We start from the raw sequence: 16,774 nt of genomic DNA, 5'->3' as shown, positions 1-16,774 counted from the left end.
AAATATACCACCTTTATTCCTTTTTTCCCTTCCTCTTATTTCCTTTTGTAGGGTCTTAGGTTCTGAAATGGAAGAATGCCATTTTGTAAAGTTTTCATGTTGTAAACCTCTTAGGCTTTTCTTTCTCAACCCCAAGTTTCCATTAACACCCCCTGAGATATCTGGCCATATCAGCTACTCTGTCTGGAAAGGACACAAGAAAGCAGTAGAAGGTACTCTAGACAGCAGCCAATCCTTTTAAAGATTATCAGAAACTAGAACTTCCTCATTTCCACCCTATATAAACCCTAGATAGGGTAACCAGGAGGAGACTGAATGGTCAGTTTGGGACTATTGGCTAATAATGTCTTTGGTTGCTTTATTTCAATTGTGATGGCCTTGTCCTTTGACTCTGCATCTTAACACTTTCACCTCTCGTTTGGATTCAGAAATTATCTATTGTACCAGAGTCTCCACGGTATCATCTGAATTATTGACCTTTTTATCTGCTCAAGTTACAGATCTCCCATAACCCTTTATTCTAAGTATCTAGTCATTTAGATCAAGATAAAATATGCATGCACTAGTTCTGATCAAATTTCAGTTCTTCTAATCAGGTTTTGCTAACTAATTTGAGTTGATAGATGGTAGTATATGTGAAAATATTGCCCCCTCAATTTTAAATATTTGCTTTTGATTTCTTCAAGAGAGCTAACTCTAGTATTATCATAAGCATTAAAATTTATATTAATATATTTAAGTGTGGTTAGAAGTGAGGAATGAAAAGAAGGATTAGAGAATCTTATCTAAATATATTCTTATTTTTTTTTTTAGGGGAGAATGTGCACGCAGTTCCCTACTACCATAAATTACACAGTCGAGTTTTCCACATTTGGGGAAATTGCATGGGTCAGCATGCCCAGAGTGCAATGGGCGAGCCTCACCCTGGGGAACCACCTACATGATCATGGAATCGCCTCTGCCAGGTAAGTATAAATCTTATTCTTTATATTTATCTGTTTATTTAAATGTTTGAATTTTCCACAAATAATGTTTTCAAATAAAAAATACTCATTTTTCTTAATGCTTTCTTTCTTTAGTGATAATATGAATAATTTCACCACCATAATAATTTTTAACTTGCTATATAGTTCTTATCATTATTGCTTTCTTTTACTTACAAGGCTTAGCATACAGAAAAACATGAAAATATTTGAAGTCTTCGTTTGGCTGGGAGTGCATAAATAAAACCAACAATCCCCAAATTTAGTCTGTTTCTCATTGTCAACTTCTTTTCCGTTGCCTTCTATTTCTTTTGTTTGGTTGTTTTTCTGTTATTGCTTTTGTTTTTGGGGAGCCACACCTGGTCACACTCAGGGGATATTCCTAGTTTTGCACTCAGAAATCCCTCCTGGCCGGCTTGGAACAATATGGGATGCCAGGAAATGGCTTGCTGTTGAACTATCTCTCCTGTTCATGCCTTCTATTTTCTATTAAGCAAACCTTTCCATTAAAAAAAAGAAGAAAAAATAAAAAGAAATAGGAGGTAAAACATAAACATTCACAAATATAGGGGAATTATATAAGAAAAATTTTAAATTTATATTAAAATATTATCAAGAATTGAAGCACTGCTACAACTTTGACCCAACTCACAAAAGATACATTATACTAAAGATTGACCTCTACCTGACTTTCCTCAACCATGCAAAGAAGACATATTTTTTTTCTCTTTCCCAGGAGAAGAGGTGGCATTCTAAAAATAGCAAGAGATGATTGCAAGATTATAGAAACAAAGGAAAATCATGAGTAACCCTTTCATTTTTCTTCTCTCATTTTCTATAAATGCTTAAAAATAATTTAACAAGGAAGAATTCTCAATTTACAGCAGAAATCGTATCTCATTCTAAACAAGAATGGCATGCTTAGGAGCTAAGAATTGGATAAGATTATTCAGAGATATCAGGTCAAAAGATTAGCATTGAAATTATATTGGGTAATCCTAAACAGAAGTTATTAAGAACTATTTCTTAAGCAAAGAAAGGACTTGGAGTCATTCCTTCTTCGATGAAACCCAAGTGACAATCCATACTGCTGTCATGACACTGATCCCATGCAGAAAACTTAAGATGTTATGAGAGTTATGTAGTTATAGTCAGCCAATCCATAAACAGAGAAGGAAATATCAAGTATGCTTTTATCTAATTCCTGTGAAGGTAAAAACAATGTATTTAGCTATCTTTTTTTTTTTTTTTTTTTTTTTTTTGGGCCACACCCGGTAACGCGCAGGGGTTACTCCTGGCTATGCGCTCAGAAGTCGCTCCTGGCTTGGGGGACCATATGGGACGCCGGGGGATCGAACCGCGGTCCGTCTCCTAGGCTAGCGCAGGTAAGGCAGGCACCTTACCTCCAGCGCCACCGCCCGGCCCCATATTTAGCTATCTTAATGCTTGACTGAGTAAAGATACTTAAAATTATAACAGCAAACTATCAGGTAAATGTGACAAATTCCTTGGTTGGTTGGAATTGTGCTGGAATACAAGGTAATCCCAACTGTCACTGAGCATGTGTAAAACTTCCCATCCATTGAGACTTTTTCCTTTAAGCCTTCTCACAGTTTATGAACAAAGTCCACTGAACCTCATCGGTGAATTGGGAGGCTTGTGCTGGCAATCATTTCACATCATTTACTGTTTTGACAGTGAAACAGAAAATTCTGAAAATCAAAAGGTGAGACTGGAAATGGCAGAATGTAATCTCACCCTGAGCTTGGTTGGCTCTTCATCTTTTATCTTAGACTCTACAACAGACTCTGGAATGTGACATGACCAAGAAAGCAATAGCAGGTACAAAGGAGACATTCACCTCTACTTTAAATGGAGTATATGGAATAACTGAAATATTCTCTCAAAGACTTCTAGGTAAATTTTCACAGACCCAGAGATGACTTGAACTTGGCAGGTAAATAGTATTTTGAAGAAAATGACTGTTGATCTCTCTGAATTCTCTTTTATGCCAATTTGCCTGTTAGCTCTACCCTAGCACTTAGGTATTTATTTTGTATTAAAACATACATGACACTGGGTAAAATTAAGAATAAATGCTAAAGCAGATAAATTAATCAAATATTCTTGATATTTATGATAAAATCTTTTATTAAGGTAGAATGCTGAGTGAATTATGACATAGGCATATCTTTGAGTCTCTTAGAGACATATAAACAAAGGAAAATTGCAATAATTGGAGAGATAGAAGGAAATTAATATCAGCACAGAAGTCAACAACTCAAAACTTTGCTGGAGTCCAAATCTGGATGAGATAAAGAGAACAGCAATTTCTTTATAAAGCACAGGTTTAAATAGTATAAACCTCCAAAGCAAGAGGAGTCAAATCTTCAAGACCCACAGCTGAAGTGTAAGCAACAACAGCTTTACACGTTGGAAAAGATTAGTCTGACCTGAAATGTCTGATCAACAGCTCCTGGTAATTAACACCAATCTGAAGAACTGTGGGAGTTTGAGCAACCTATGTATAACAGCTCTCAATATTTATTAACCATTCAAAGCCTCCAAGCTTTTTACAGGCACCACATTTTTAATGGAAGTTGAGTCATTCTCTCTATCTATATCTATATCTATACATATGTATACACATATATATCTATGCACGTATATGTATATAATGTATGCACATTACTTTTGATTCATAAACTAAAACAAGTTTGAGAAAACAAATTTAAGTGAAGCACTAAAAACTGGTATGGAGTAATAACTACACTGAAAATAAGAGAAAATAAAACAAGAGAAAAAAGAAAGGACCCTTACAGAGAAGAGCCTGGACTTTTTTTTTTCTTTTTTAAAAATCTTTTTTGTTTGCTACCAGTTTAGGTTTCTGAGAAGCACCCAGCTAGAGGACATATTCTGATATGTAACTGCTGAAAGTGTTTTTCAGACTCCACAAGACCATATCGCAGGTTGAAGCTACGGATTTTATCACCCACCTTAGACTATTTCAAAAGGCTGAAAAAAGACATATATATCTCCTTCGAATATTTCTTTAGATATATTTCCTTAATAGATATGACTCATATTGGCTATTTTCTTATCTTGGGCAGTTTTCCCCCATTCATTGTCTTGAATTTATTTAGTAGAAAATTCTAGTAGATATGTCTCTCTAGTGTTCTGAGTTTATGTTAAATTATTGGGATTGTTTTTTTTTTTTTACTCCCATACGTACCAGTGGCATGTGGCATTGTTCCTTTTGCATAATCAAATTAAAATGGGAAAATCTTAAGTGTACAAACAAGTTCTTTTCTAATAGGGGTATGAACACATAATTTTTATATTGTAGTGTTGCCTTACACCTGGAATACTTGTCATAGAGACCTGGCTTAGGCTTTAGAAGATGGGACATTGGCCATTCACCCCTGAATCTTGGATTCCATCTATGGAACCAGTACAGTTTTCTACACCAGATCCGGGAATTGGACTTATACCAGGGAAGGCACAAATGTTGTCCTGGCATTGACTTGCTCCAGAGGTGGTTCACATGACAAACTGAGGACTTGGTAATAGCAACAACTTGCTTTCAGGGAAGAGTTCTCTGCATTTCATCTCATTTAAGGGTGAGATGAAACTAGAATATACTCCATGTCACCCTGATTTCAACATAGGATCTGTACAAAAACCAGAATCTCTATCTAAAGAAACCTGACAACAACCTTCATTGTGAAGAGTTTTTACTGGGATCACAGAGAAAGACTTCGGGGTTAGACAATTTAGTATGTCCAGAGCCTGGACAGACCCAGGTTTGATCCACTGGCATCCCATATGGTCTCCCGAGCCTGCCAGGAGTGATTTCTTAGTGTAGAGTCAGGAGTAACCCCTGAGCACCACTGTGGCCTGAAAACCAGTAATTGGTCTAACGCCATGATGCATCATGGGTAAAGTCTCCCTGTTTTTAGGCCAAATATTTTTCCTTTCTATTTTCCCCATATTTTGCTGTGCCTATGCAAAACAAACAAACAAAAACACATGCCACACACAGCCTTTTTAATATTGTATTTTATCTCTTATCTCTTATCAGGGCTCCTGCCTTTTTCATAGAACCTTGGGACACAAATTACTTTATTTTACCACTTTTCCCACATTTTTCTCTAAAACTAAGAAGAAAATGAAAAGGGCTTTGTGTTAGGGACCAAGTGGTCTCAAGGCATTGGTGGGGAAATACATAAAGACAGAATAAAATATCCAAGCCAAAGCCAACAATAATAAAATCAAGGGCCTAAACGTTAACAATATAAACTTAATGTGGCCGGTTATACTGTCAGGCCAGGGATAAAAGGTGTGCACTAGAATGTACTCTTGTTCCATTGGTGGAGGGAAGTTGACACTAGTGGTGGGAAAGGCCCTGACTCATTGTATATATGAAATTCAACTATAAAGGATTCTGTATATCACAATTGTTTCCATAAAATGAAATTAAAATATCATTTGTTATTATTGCAGTGGTGGAAGGGTCTCCCAGTGATGCTCAGTTATCCTGAATTACCAGGGATTAAATCTTGAGCCTCATGTACTTTAGCCACATCCTAGCCATAATAGTCTTTGATTATAAGTTAAAAACACGTGTGTTAGATTTTTTGGGTATTATTTTTACCATTCTATGCAAAGTACAAAACAATAACAGTGAGTAAATACCATAGTGACTGAATGTTATATACCTATTTTGGTCTGCAACTGATCATTTCCAGAAGACTTTGTAGAAATCCTTTTGTATTCATACTTCACCCTTAAATACCAGTTCCTAACAGGCAAAAGTGATGCCTGCTTTATTTAATTTTTTATTACTTACAATATTTATAATTTTCTTTTTATTAATATCTTTATTTAAATACCTTGATTACAAATATGATTGTAGTTGGGTTTTAGTCATGAAAAGAACACCCCCTTTATTGGTGCAACATTCTCACCACCAATGTCCCAGATCTCCCTTCTCCCCACCCCACCTCTACCTGTACTCTTTTCACTTCCCTCATTCATTGCATCTCATATTGTGGTTTTATTTCTTTATCTTATTTTCCCTACTTAATATATTACTTAAGTATATTTAGCTTCTGCTCATTTTTACTCCCTATATAGCATGTTAAATATGCAGCACACAGTTACCACTACATAAATGTTTATTTAGAAAATGAATGAAGAAATTGATAGCTACTCAGAAAACATCTGGCAAGAAAATACAATAAAAGGTCAATGAGGAATAATGATAAATTAGTGATAACATATTACAAAGAATATGTGACATCAAATAATGCGTCCTTTAGTTTCTCATATTGATACTCAGAATATGATATAAAATATGTACTTACGTTACTATGTATCTAATTTTAAAAGTTTAAGGCCAGATTCATTTACACAAATAGCTCAATAGTCCTTAGTTTACCAGGTGAAATACAGGATATACAGTTAAATTTCAGATAAGGAATATACATTTTGAAATGTATTATCAACTTTGGCATAAGAATATCAAATATTATATGGGTCATTTTCATTAAAATGTTTATATTAAATATGCAAATATTAAATAGTAATTTAGTAAATATTTAGGAATATTTAAAAAATTTAAAATATATATTTATTTATATTAAAAATTTAAAAAAATATATAAAAATTTTAGTAAAATAGTAATTGTCTTAAATTTATATATAGAAGAAAATTATTGATTTATAAAATTCAGATTCAGTTGTGCAATCTTTTTTGTCATCTATTTACTTACTTTTTTTGCTGCATCTGGCAATCCTTCTAATGATTAAAATCAAAGGAGAAACAAAATTTATATAAGAGCATCATGAAACTCAGCTTACTTACATCTGATTGAATTTTCTTTTTACTATTTTGGTTTTGGGCCACATACAGTGATGTTCATATATTACTCCTGACCCTACTACACTCAGAAATCACTCACTCATGGTTGTGCTCTGAGATCATACAGAATGCCAGAGACTAAACTCAGGTTGGCCACATGCAAGGCAAAGCCTCTGACAGCTTTTCTGTTTCTCCAGTCTTCTGACCAAGTGTTTAAGTTTATTTGATGTAAGATTTTTTTTTAAAGAAAGCTACATGAGACTCACTTTTAAGTTTCCTAATTCTTCAAGATTTGTGTGATGTGGGAAAATCTTGAAGCAGAATTAGCTTAGCTGTGGCTCATGTTGGCTCCTGAAGGAGTGTAGAGGAGCAGAAAGCAAACTCTGTAATAATAGATAGAGACATTTCAGGCTCACTGCACTTTCCTCAATGTAGGTCTTCATAGGAAGTTATTTTAAATGGATCAGATGAGAAGAAAATAGACATTGCAATCAGATGAACTGTTGTTTTCTAACAAAGTTAGAAAATAATTTATAAGCTGGGAGAAACATAGCAGAGTTTTCTTTTCAATTTTGGAAGGAACAGGTTGTGGGACAATTTATGTTGGATAAATAAGAGGCAGAAACAAGTCTGAAAAAGAGTATTAGAGAAAAGATGAAGACACTTCAGAGAGCCAGCCAACCTTATTCCTTTTAGTTACTTACTACACATTTTTAATGACAAAAACCCAGAATTTTCTTTCTAAAAGTTGGGATCCCTTAAAAGACAATCTCTTGGGCAACAAAATTGAACTTTGTATTCTCACTTGCCATAATAGTACCACCTAAATAGAAAACCTAAAAGACTAAAACAATCATTTTCTCTATCAGTGGCAAAAAAATAGAAATTTCTGCAGTACACAAAGTGCATCACAGAATGATGCATAAGAAGCTTCTAAATTTTCAAAGTTTTGCCAATAGACACTATAGGAAACATGCAGGTAATTTTACCCTTTGTTTTCCCTGAATATGGCATTCTTTTATTCTTACTCCAATTTTCCCTTCTGTCTTTTATCCCCCCCCCCTTTCAGGTTCAGAATGAAAGCACCTTCTAATCACTTCTTTTTCAGATAATCAAAATGAGTCTTTTGGCCTCTGATATAGTATTCATTTGAACAAGGCACTGAGGGTTCTTTGTCTTAATAGAATGCTTTTCCCATTAGAGTTCAATGGAGCCTTTACCCTCAGACAATAGACCTGATCTGTATGGCCTTTCTGCATGGCTAACTGCTTCTAAAATGCTAACACAGAAGAGCACTGGATGAGATTCATATTACCAAAATTACCAAATTAGCAACAGAAGATTCAAAAGAGGGTTGCACAAACCTGGAAGGTTTTTTTTTTTTCCATGAAGTTATTGATCTTCTTTCTGTAATCTTTCTACAGATAAAGCAAATGGCTCTAGCTAACCACCACACTGCCTACTGATATTATTGTGAACCAAAAGATGGTGTAGATTGTTGTCTCCATAAGAGTTATTATCTCAAAGCCTGCTTTTTCCTTACCGGCTCTAATGAGTTCTCTAACAGCATTGCTTTCATTACTCTCCTTTTGTTCTTCTACTGAGAAATGAATTCAAAGAACAGTTATTCAAGAGCTGTGGCATTTATCGATTGGATAAACACAGGCCTGTGATCTGGTTGTGTTACTCCTAGGTCTGCCAGCTCCTGTTTTTGCTTATCAGTCAGCCAGCCTGGTGTGCCTCCACCTGCTAGAGGTTAATTTTGTAACTCTGGTCTTAGCTTGTAATGGCAGGCAGGGAAGGGGCTGCAGAATTCATTTTTGTATCATTTTAAAATTCTTGTGGTACTATGAATTTAAAGTGTCCTCAGAATCTTAGAAGGATCATTTAAATATAATAAAATAAAAAAAATTGCCATCTATTTTCATGGATATTGTGGATCACTCTACAAATAGGCAATATAAGTAGATTCCAGTGAAATTTATGGTTAAATATTATAAAAAGAAAATCATTTTATATTCAAATAACATATTTTGGCATATATTGAAATTTATCCTTAAAAATTTTCTTATAATATCCTTATAAATGTCGGAGCTGTAGCTTCAAGAATGTCAGTTATTTGGATATAAGAAGTTGTGTTGGCTTATTATTCACTGTCTAAAAATATAACTGTGAGTAGTAAGAGTCTAGTCCATTTTAATGCATTTTAGTCTTTTGGGTTTTTCTCTGCTATTCAAATACTAGGTTGTAGTCATTTGGTATGAACTGGGAGGTTATTTAGTATGTGTGTCAGGGATGGGGTGGGGGAAGCATACCAGTAGTAAGTGGTATGCCTCCACTTTTGGATAGTGAAGAAAACCTATCTAAGATTCTATAAAATTTCAATGACTAATTTAGTTATCTCCATCTATTAAAATTATAATTTAATAAATTTTGGTAAAGTCTGTGTATTAATATATTTTCTAGCAGCACTCCAGATTTCACAATATGTCAGAGTTCAAATTCAAGGTGGTTCCCCAGTTACTTGGAGCTAAATTTAATCCTGCAAAGCAACTACAGGATTCAATGTATGAATGATCCATCGATTACCTAAGTGATGGTAAATCAATCAGAATGAACTAGGATAATATATATGGTATTTTCTATTTCTAATTATTTAGAAAATGTCAGATAGTTCCTCTAATTTTATATGTTTTGAAGGCACATTTTGACCTTCAAAATTGCATTTATTTGCTTATTTATTTGGGGATCCACATCAAGCTTTATGCTTGGAGATCACTCCCAGCAGGGATTGAGGGATCATGCAGTGCTGTAGATCAAATCCAATCAAATTCAAACAAAAGCATGCCTAGCACATGCTTTGACCTTCTCTCTCTCTCTCTCTCTCTCTCTCTCACACACACACACACACTCCTCTATTCTCTCTCTTGCCCTGTGATTGCATTTTATTTCCAAATAATTTATTTAGGCATCATTATTTACAAATATGTCCATAATAAAAATTCAGACATACAGTGTTTCAATAGCAATTTTCATCTACCAATGACCCTAGATTTCCTCCCAGCCTCTAGCCTCAGCTGTTAAAAAAAATTTCTAAACTCAATTTTTGAATGGCACATTTCCTATGACACATAGGAAAACAAAGCAAAGAAATCCTCTCTTCTCACTCTTTTGCTGCTATTGCCATAAGGTTCAGGGCCAACACTTGATTGCAATGCTCACACACAACATTATTTGTGGCATAATGGCAGTGCCAATGATTGTACTCAATGACATGTGTTGGTAGCAGGAAATAAACTCACTACCTCAAACATGGTGAAGTGTACTCTATGCTGTCATTTTCCAATGTCTCTGTGAAATTCAACGTTTTATACTTTGATTTGGGAAAAAATGCACACACACACACCACACACACACACACACACACACACACACATATATATATATATATATATATATATAGAGAGAGAGAGAGAGAGAGAGAGATACATATACATATATATCCCTTGGGTATTTAGTACTGGTAAAGAGAATTAAAATATACAGGACCAAGAGAGATAATCCAACATATTGTTATTTTAATGTGAATCATAATTATATAATTATGATTGTTTACAAAACCCTTTTTCTTACTAATAGAAGCCCACACTGGGTGATACCTTAATCTTATTCTTTCCTCAAACATTGATATAAAAATCATGCTCTTATATTTAAAAATTAAAAAGTGCTAAATCAGGTTCCCAAAAGTAATAATTTCACAGTTAATCTGAATCTTCCTACAGTTCATCTAATCATTATTTGATCAAATCGAACTCTTACAGAGTTATTGTCTCTAAGGAGGGAAAACATTAATGATTTTTCTTTCAAAGTGAACTCACTTATTAATGAATCACACCTGCTGGTAAATAATAATTCTTTCATTGGTATCTATGATGTTTCTTTGTTTATTTTAAGAAGGCATTTATAAATAATATACAATACCCACTCATTATGTAAGGATGCCTAGGACAAAGACTATGGGGGGAAAAACTTAAAAACCAATGAACATTTATTATAACAAATAGATAATAAATACTTGGAAAGCAATTTGCCAATCTGCATCTAAATCCAAGCTCAATAACATAACAGGAACAAATGAAGCTCACTAATCAGAGGAAGGTGCACATGAATTGGAAAAGGACTTAATAGGAGCTATTAGGCATTTCACATGCATTATCAAAATTACTTGCTCTAGTTTCAACCTAAGTACATTTCACTTCAAAGAACAAACAGCTCAAATCAATAAATATTTATTAGTGCCTAGTATGTTTGGAAAGGCAGTAAGCTGAGTTAAGGGATATCAAAATGGGTTAGTCATATCTAATTTATTTAACTGAATTGACTGAATAGTTTACTTAATCACTAAAATGTCTGTCTAGACTTCAGACTTAGGTTTTAAAAAAACAACTTAAAAGACATTCAATATTGGGACCACTGTAGTAATAATTAGAGAGAGGATTTTCCATATTTATCAGTATTTTCTTAAATATTTACAAAATTTAAAAAGTAGGTAACACGAAAACAGAATGTGACTGTCATGTTAGAAAACATTATATGTATAGTTTTCAGAAAATAAAATAAAGTACTTTTATAGAAACAGGCTAAAATTTACTTTAGAGTTCAGCTTGTTTACAAAAATAGAGATTATAAGAAATTAAATAATTATATATTCTTATATAATATATAATAATTCTTATATAATAATGTATTCTTATAGTAATGGCATTCTTTAAATTTTAGTCTATTATTTTTCCCCTCACAATATAGGATAACTGAATAAAATTGTTATTGAAGGGCAAACATGGCATTCATGTCACATGAAGGGCATTAGACAAATATGCAAGCACCTTAGGGAAGCCAAGGAAACATGTGATTCAGTGTAGGGCACTAAATGATTAATCAGCTCAGCTGTGTTGTCTTTTAAATTATTGTTATCCACTGCTGTCAGTGCTCAAAGGGAGTACATTCCATGTCCTCGACATTTTATCCCTCAGCAGGGGCTGAATAATAAACATTTTTGCAGAACTTTTCTTTTGGTATCACATCACTTACATAAATATAGAAAAAGAACAAATTTTGAAATAAGTAAGAGCCACCTTTTAGTAGTTAATAACAATGGTATACTCTTTCACTGGGTCAGGAGTTTGATATATATTCTGCATTCTTTTTTAATTGTATTTACTTATTTATTAATTGGTTGATTTTTAGAGGGCCACACCCGGTGATGCACAGGGGCCACTCCTGGCTCTGCACTGAGAACTAGCTCCTGGCAAGCTCGGGGGGACCATATGGGAGGCCAGGAATCAAACTCGGTCCATTTTGGGAGGCCGCATAAAAGGCATTAAATGCCTTACCACTGTGCTTATATCTTATATTTAAAAATATTTCTAATGTTCTGCATTTCTACATAGTGACAATATTATATTGTAAAATTATAAGATTTAGATGTGCATAGCCAAATTAAACATCAAATTCTAGTTTTTGTCCCCTTTGTTCTTATTTACCCATTTCTAATAAGTCTTCCCATCTTTTAACAGCTAGCCAATTTATTAAATGAGAATTTATTAATTTTTAGCAAATCAGTTTATTGTCTTAACAGCTATCTATAAAATATTTAGTATTTTCTCTGACTTATTTCACTAACTATACATCCACCATATCTCTATATGTAATTTAAAAGGAAGGATTTTGCTTTTTAATATATAGAATTCCAAAGTGTAAGCAAACTATAACTTCTTTGTCTACCTGTCACTTAAAACCAGGTGTTGATATAGTTTAAAAAAAAAGTAAAGACATTATTGTAATAATCCCTGAGACAATAGAGTGAAGGGCCTGAAAGACCGGCACAGAACCTGAAGCTCACCACAAAGAGTGGTGAATGCTGTTTGGGAAATAACTACATTAACAATTAGCATCACAAAGTTAATAAATTAGAGAAGTATAATGCCTGTCTCAAATATAGGCAGGGATGGGGCAGGAGGGATATCCGGGGCATCGGTGGTGGGAATGTTGCATTGGTGAAGGGGGTGTTCTGTTTATGACTGAAACCCAATTACAATCTTGTAATTATGGTTCTTAAATAAAGATTTTATAATAATACAACCAGCTGCTAGATATTGTAAAATAAAGCTGCTATAACATGCCAGAACATATATCTCTTTGAATTCTTTAAATTTTTCTATAAATTTGTATTCTTCAGTAAATACCAAGAATTGTATAACTAGTTATAGGGGATTACTATTTTTAAGATTTTTTTATCAATATCTATTTTGCTTTTCATATCTATAACACTAATTTACATTGCTACCTGTACTAAGGGTTCCCTTCTGTCCAATATGAGTTCTCAATTTTAATAATAGTTATTTGTCACAGATGTAAATGTGATTTTTTTACTGTTTTGAATAAAATGCCCCTAATAATAATTGATAAGAACAACTTTTGGATGCCTGACTGTTGACCTGACTGTATGCCTGACTGTATGCCACTAAATAAAGTATCTATTCCAAGGGTCCTCAAACTTTTTAAACAGGGGGCCAGTTCACTGTTCCTCAGACCATTGGAGGGTCTGACTATAGTAAAAACAAAAGTTATGAACGAATTCTTATGCACACTGCATATATCTTATTTTGCAATGAAGAAACAAAACAGATACAAATACAACATGTGGCCCACGGGCCATAGTTTGAGGACCACTGATTCGATCCTATTTTTATTTAAAAATATTTTTGCTTGTCATTCATTGAGTTTTATGATCTCATTATTTATATTAGATACCAAACAGAATATTTTGTGTACAAATATATTTTCCATATAATAAGTAATATATCTTTTTTTTATCTGATTTATTTTTTCGTGGTGAAGAAACTCTGTAGAGGCAGAAAAGATAGCACAGCGGGTGAGGCATTTGCCTTGCAAGCAGCTGACTGGGGTCCAATCCCTGACATTCTGAGTCTTCTAGAAATGATCTCTGAGCACGGGGTCAAAGTAATGCCTGAGCACTACTGGGTGATGCCCCCCAAACAAAAACAAATATATAAAAAAAAATAAGAGAAGCTTTTTAGTTTGATGTACCGCTTAGTTATTTGTGCTTTTGTTTCCATTTTTGTAGTTCATTCCCAAAAATCATTACAAAAGTTGAAGACAAGGAACATTATGCCTATCTTTTCTATGTATTTTTATGTTTTAACATCTTATATGCCAACATTTTATTGATTTTAATTATATTTTCCATATGGTGTTAGGAATTTAGTTCACTCCATTGCATGTAGCTGTTTATCTTTTCCAACACCATTAATTGAAGATATTTGTCCTCGAAAATGAATGGAGGTTTGTTGTAGACTCTAGGTTACTTAATCACAAATTAGTTGTCCATATATATGCCATTTTATTTATGATTTCTTAAATCTATTCCACTGGCTTATGTATTTTTTTCTAGTGTATTAGTATGCTTGTTTAGTTATTATTACTCTACAGTGTAGTATAAAGTCTGGAACATGATCCATTCATTTTTATTCCTTTTCCTCAGGTGTAATTTGCAAAAAAAAAAAATCAAAATAAATAAGTAAAACAAAACTAAGATTTAATGACAGGTTCTAATAATTTTATTTCAATTTGCTACCTTCAAAAATAAAATTGAATTAAAAATAATAACAAAACATGCAAAGTAAATTAGTGATTGTTGGGGAAAAAGCAGACAGAAAGCTCAAGGAAGAAAGCCTCTACATGCAAAGCAGGTACTCATGTTCATTTACCCTGTGCTGTATTGTTTTGTAATAACTGGCAGTGCTCAGGGCTCTGTTCTCAGGGACTATTCTTGGTGCTTTTCAGGGCTATATAAGATTCTGGGAATTAGATCAGAGTTGGCTATGTGCAAGACAAGCAACCCACCCACTACATTACAATTTTGCTTTTTGTTTATTAAGCAGAAGAAAGTCAATTGATTCATTCAGAAAGTATAAAGACTATAAATGTGTTTTCTTAGTTAAACCTCTAAGTTCTTTAAATATAATACCAAGATCTGTGTGATAACCTATGGCTGGATATTTAAGGAGTACTAGGAAATCCAAGCATTCAGAGATCATTTTATTAAAAGCACAATAGTGTGTACATGAAACTACAGCACAGAAAAATGTAATGATCTTTAACTGTTTTCAGATGGCCAAAAAGTCCATGATTCAACACTGGTTCATATATGTAGGGAGCCAGATTCTCCATCACAGTCTTGGCATAAGCACAGCCATCTTGTAGCAAACTGCCATTTTCTAACAGGCCAGTCCTTTAGTTGAATTGTGTACGTGCCAACTGGCCATGAGTTGACGCAGATCAAAAGAACCATAAAGTCGCACTCTTCTGGCTCAGGAAACTCAGACCTATAGATAGAGCATTTGGTGTGATAATAGGATATTCCTCAGGAAACTTGTATTACATTAACAGGCACATGCCAAACCTCTTGAACTGAATGATGACAAATGTATGCTTGACAAATGTTTGCATTGTCCCCTCCTCCCTTTGTGTAAAAACTATATGTCATGGCATTTCAAAAATAAATCATAACCAGAATTCTTGGTGGTCCCCTTTTTCCTACCCATTTCCTTTTCAGGTGCAGACCCTTTCCATGACCACAAATAAACTGAAGCTGCCTGCCGGCACACATATACTTATCATTTATTTAGTCCTAGTGCAAATGTACTATTCCTCAAAACTCATAGTTCACTCTTGCATGAATATGAAGTTGGTTGTTTGATCATATTGTGAATGTTCTTTTTTACCATACCACATTGCATAACTTCAAATATTGTTGCAAAATAAACCATCTTTATACGAACACTTTGTTTTAAAAGTACAGCCTTTATACTGTTTATCACAGAAATTTAAAAGTCCTTTCTAGGAAACTATGAAGGAACTGTGGCATTTCCCACCTACATTTGCAAAATAGTTATGCTTTTATGTTTTTATGTACTGGTGTTTTAAATAAGATTTGTGTTGTTAAGAGAAGCATTTCTCCTAAATGGAAAGGCTTTAAGTTTCTAAAATGATAAAAATGGCTTTGATATGAAAGACTATAAACAGTACTTGTAGTCTAAACTAAAGAAGATTCTTAGAGTTGTATAGCACACAACTATACAGCAGTATATAGTCTTCCATTAATGTTAGTTCTTTGGGCAATAATTTACCCAAAAGTTTAGGAATCAGATAACGTCTTTATTGGGAACTAATCTTAAAACAGATGCTTTAACAATGTATCTATTTTTTGTTTTGTGACTAAGTAATGCAAGATGTTTTGTCTAGAGCTATTAGAAACTTTTTTTCATAAATTTTCTAAAACTTTTCAAAGCAGAATTTTTGACAAGGACAGGGAGATGACTCAATGTATTGGACTGCATGTTTTGCATGGGGAACCCCAAGTTCAAGGTAAGGTTTTTCCCAGCACTACTGAGAGTGACAATTGATTCTCTAACTGGAAATAGCCTCTGAGCTTCCAAGTTTGACCCCAAACCAAAGACTAAAAACAAATTATTTAATATACATATAATTCAGTTGTTATGGTTAAAAGTTTTTTTTATATTTTTATTAAGTTTAAATAAAGAAAATAATTTATTTAATAAAAATGTTTTTGCAGGAGTAACCCCTGAGCACTGCTGGATGTGACACAAAAAACAAACAAACAAAAAGTGATCTACCCCAATAAAAATGTTTTTTGCCTTTGTTTTGGGACCACACCTGGCAGCACTCAGGAGTAATTCCTGGCTCTGCCCTCAGAAAAATCACTCCTGACAGGTTCACGGACCAGATAGGATGCTGGGGATCGATCTCAGATCGGCTCCATGCAAGGTAAAGGCCCAACCTGTTGTGCTATTGCTAATTTAAAAAAATCTTAACTAAAATTAAAT

General features: G+C 33.8%; 1 non-coding gene across 1 annotated transcript; it reads right to left on the bottom strand.

Moving 5' to 3' along the window:
- Nucleotides 1–810: 810 nt before the first annotated feature.
- On the bottom strand, nucleotides 811–973 carry LOC126005313 (U1 spliceosomal RNA). The gene has a single exon (XR_007494451.1). It is a non-coding gene; the product is annotated as a U1 spliceosomal RNA (small nuclear RNA).
- Nucleotides 974–16,774: the final 15,801 nt, after the last annotated feature.

Source organism: Suncus etruscus, chromosome 3, assembly GCF_024139225.1.
Source record: "Suncus etruscus isolate mSunEtr1 chromosome 3, mSunEtr1.pri.cur, whole genome shotgun sequence".
In the NCBI taxonomy this organism is placed as follows: domain Eukaryota; kingdom Metazoa; phylum Chordata; class Mammalia; order Eulipotyphla; family Soricidae; genus Suncus; species Suncus etruscus.
Note: the sequence above shows the minus strand (reverse complement) of the source record. Positions and strands in the feature narration are given on the sequence as shown.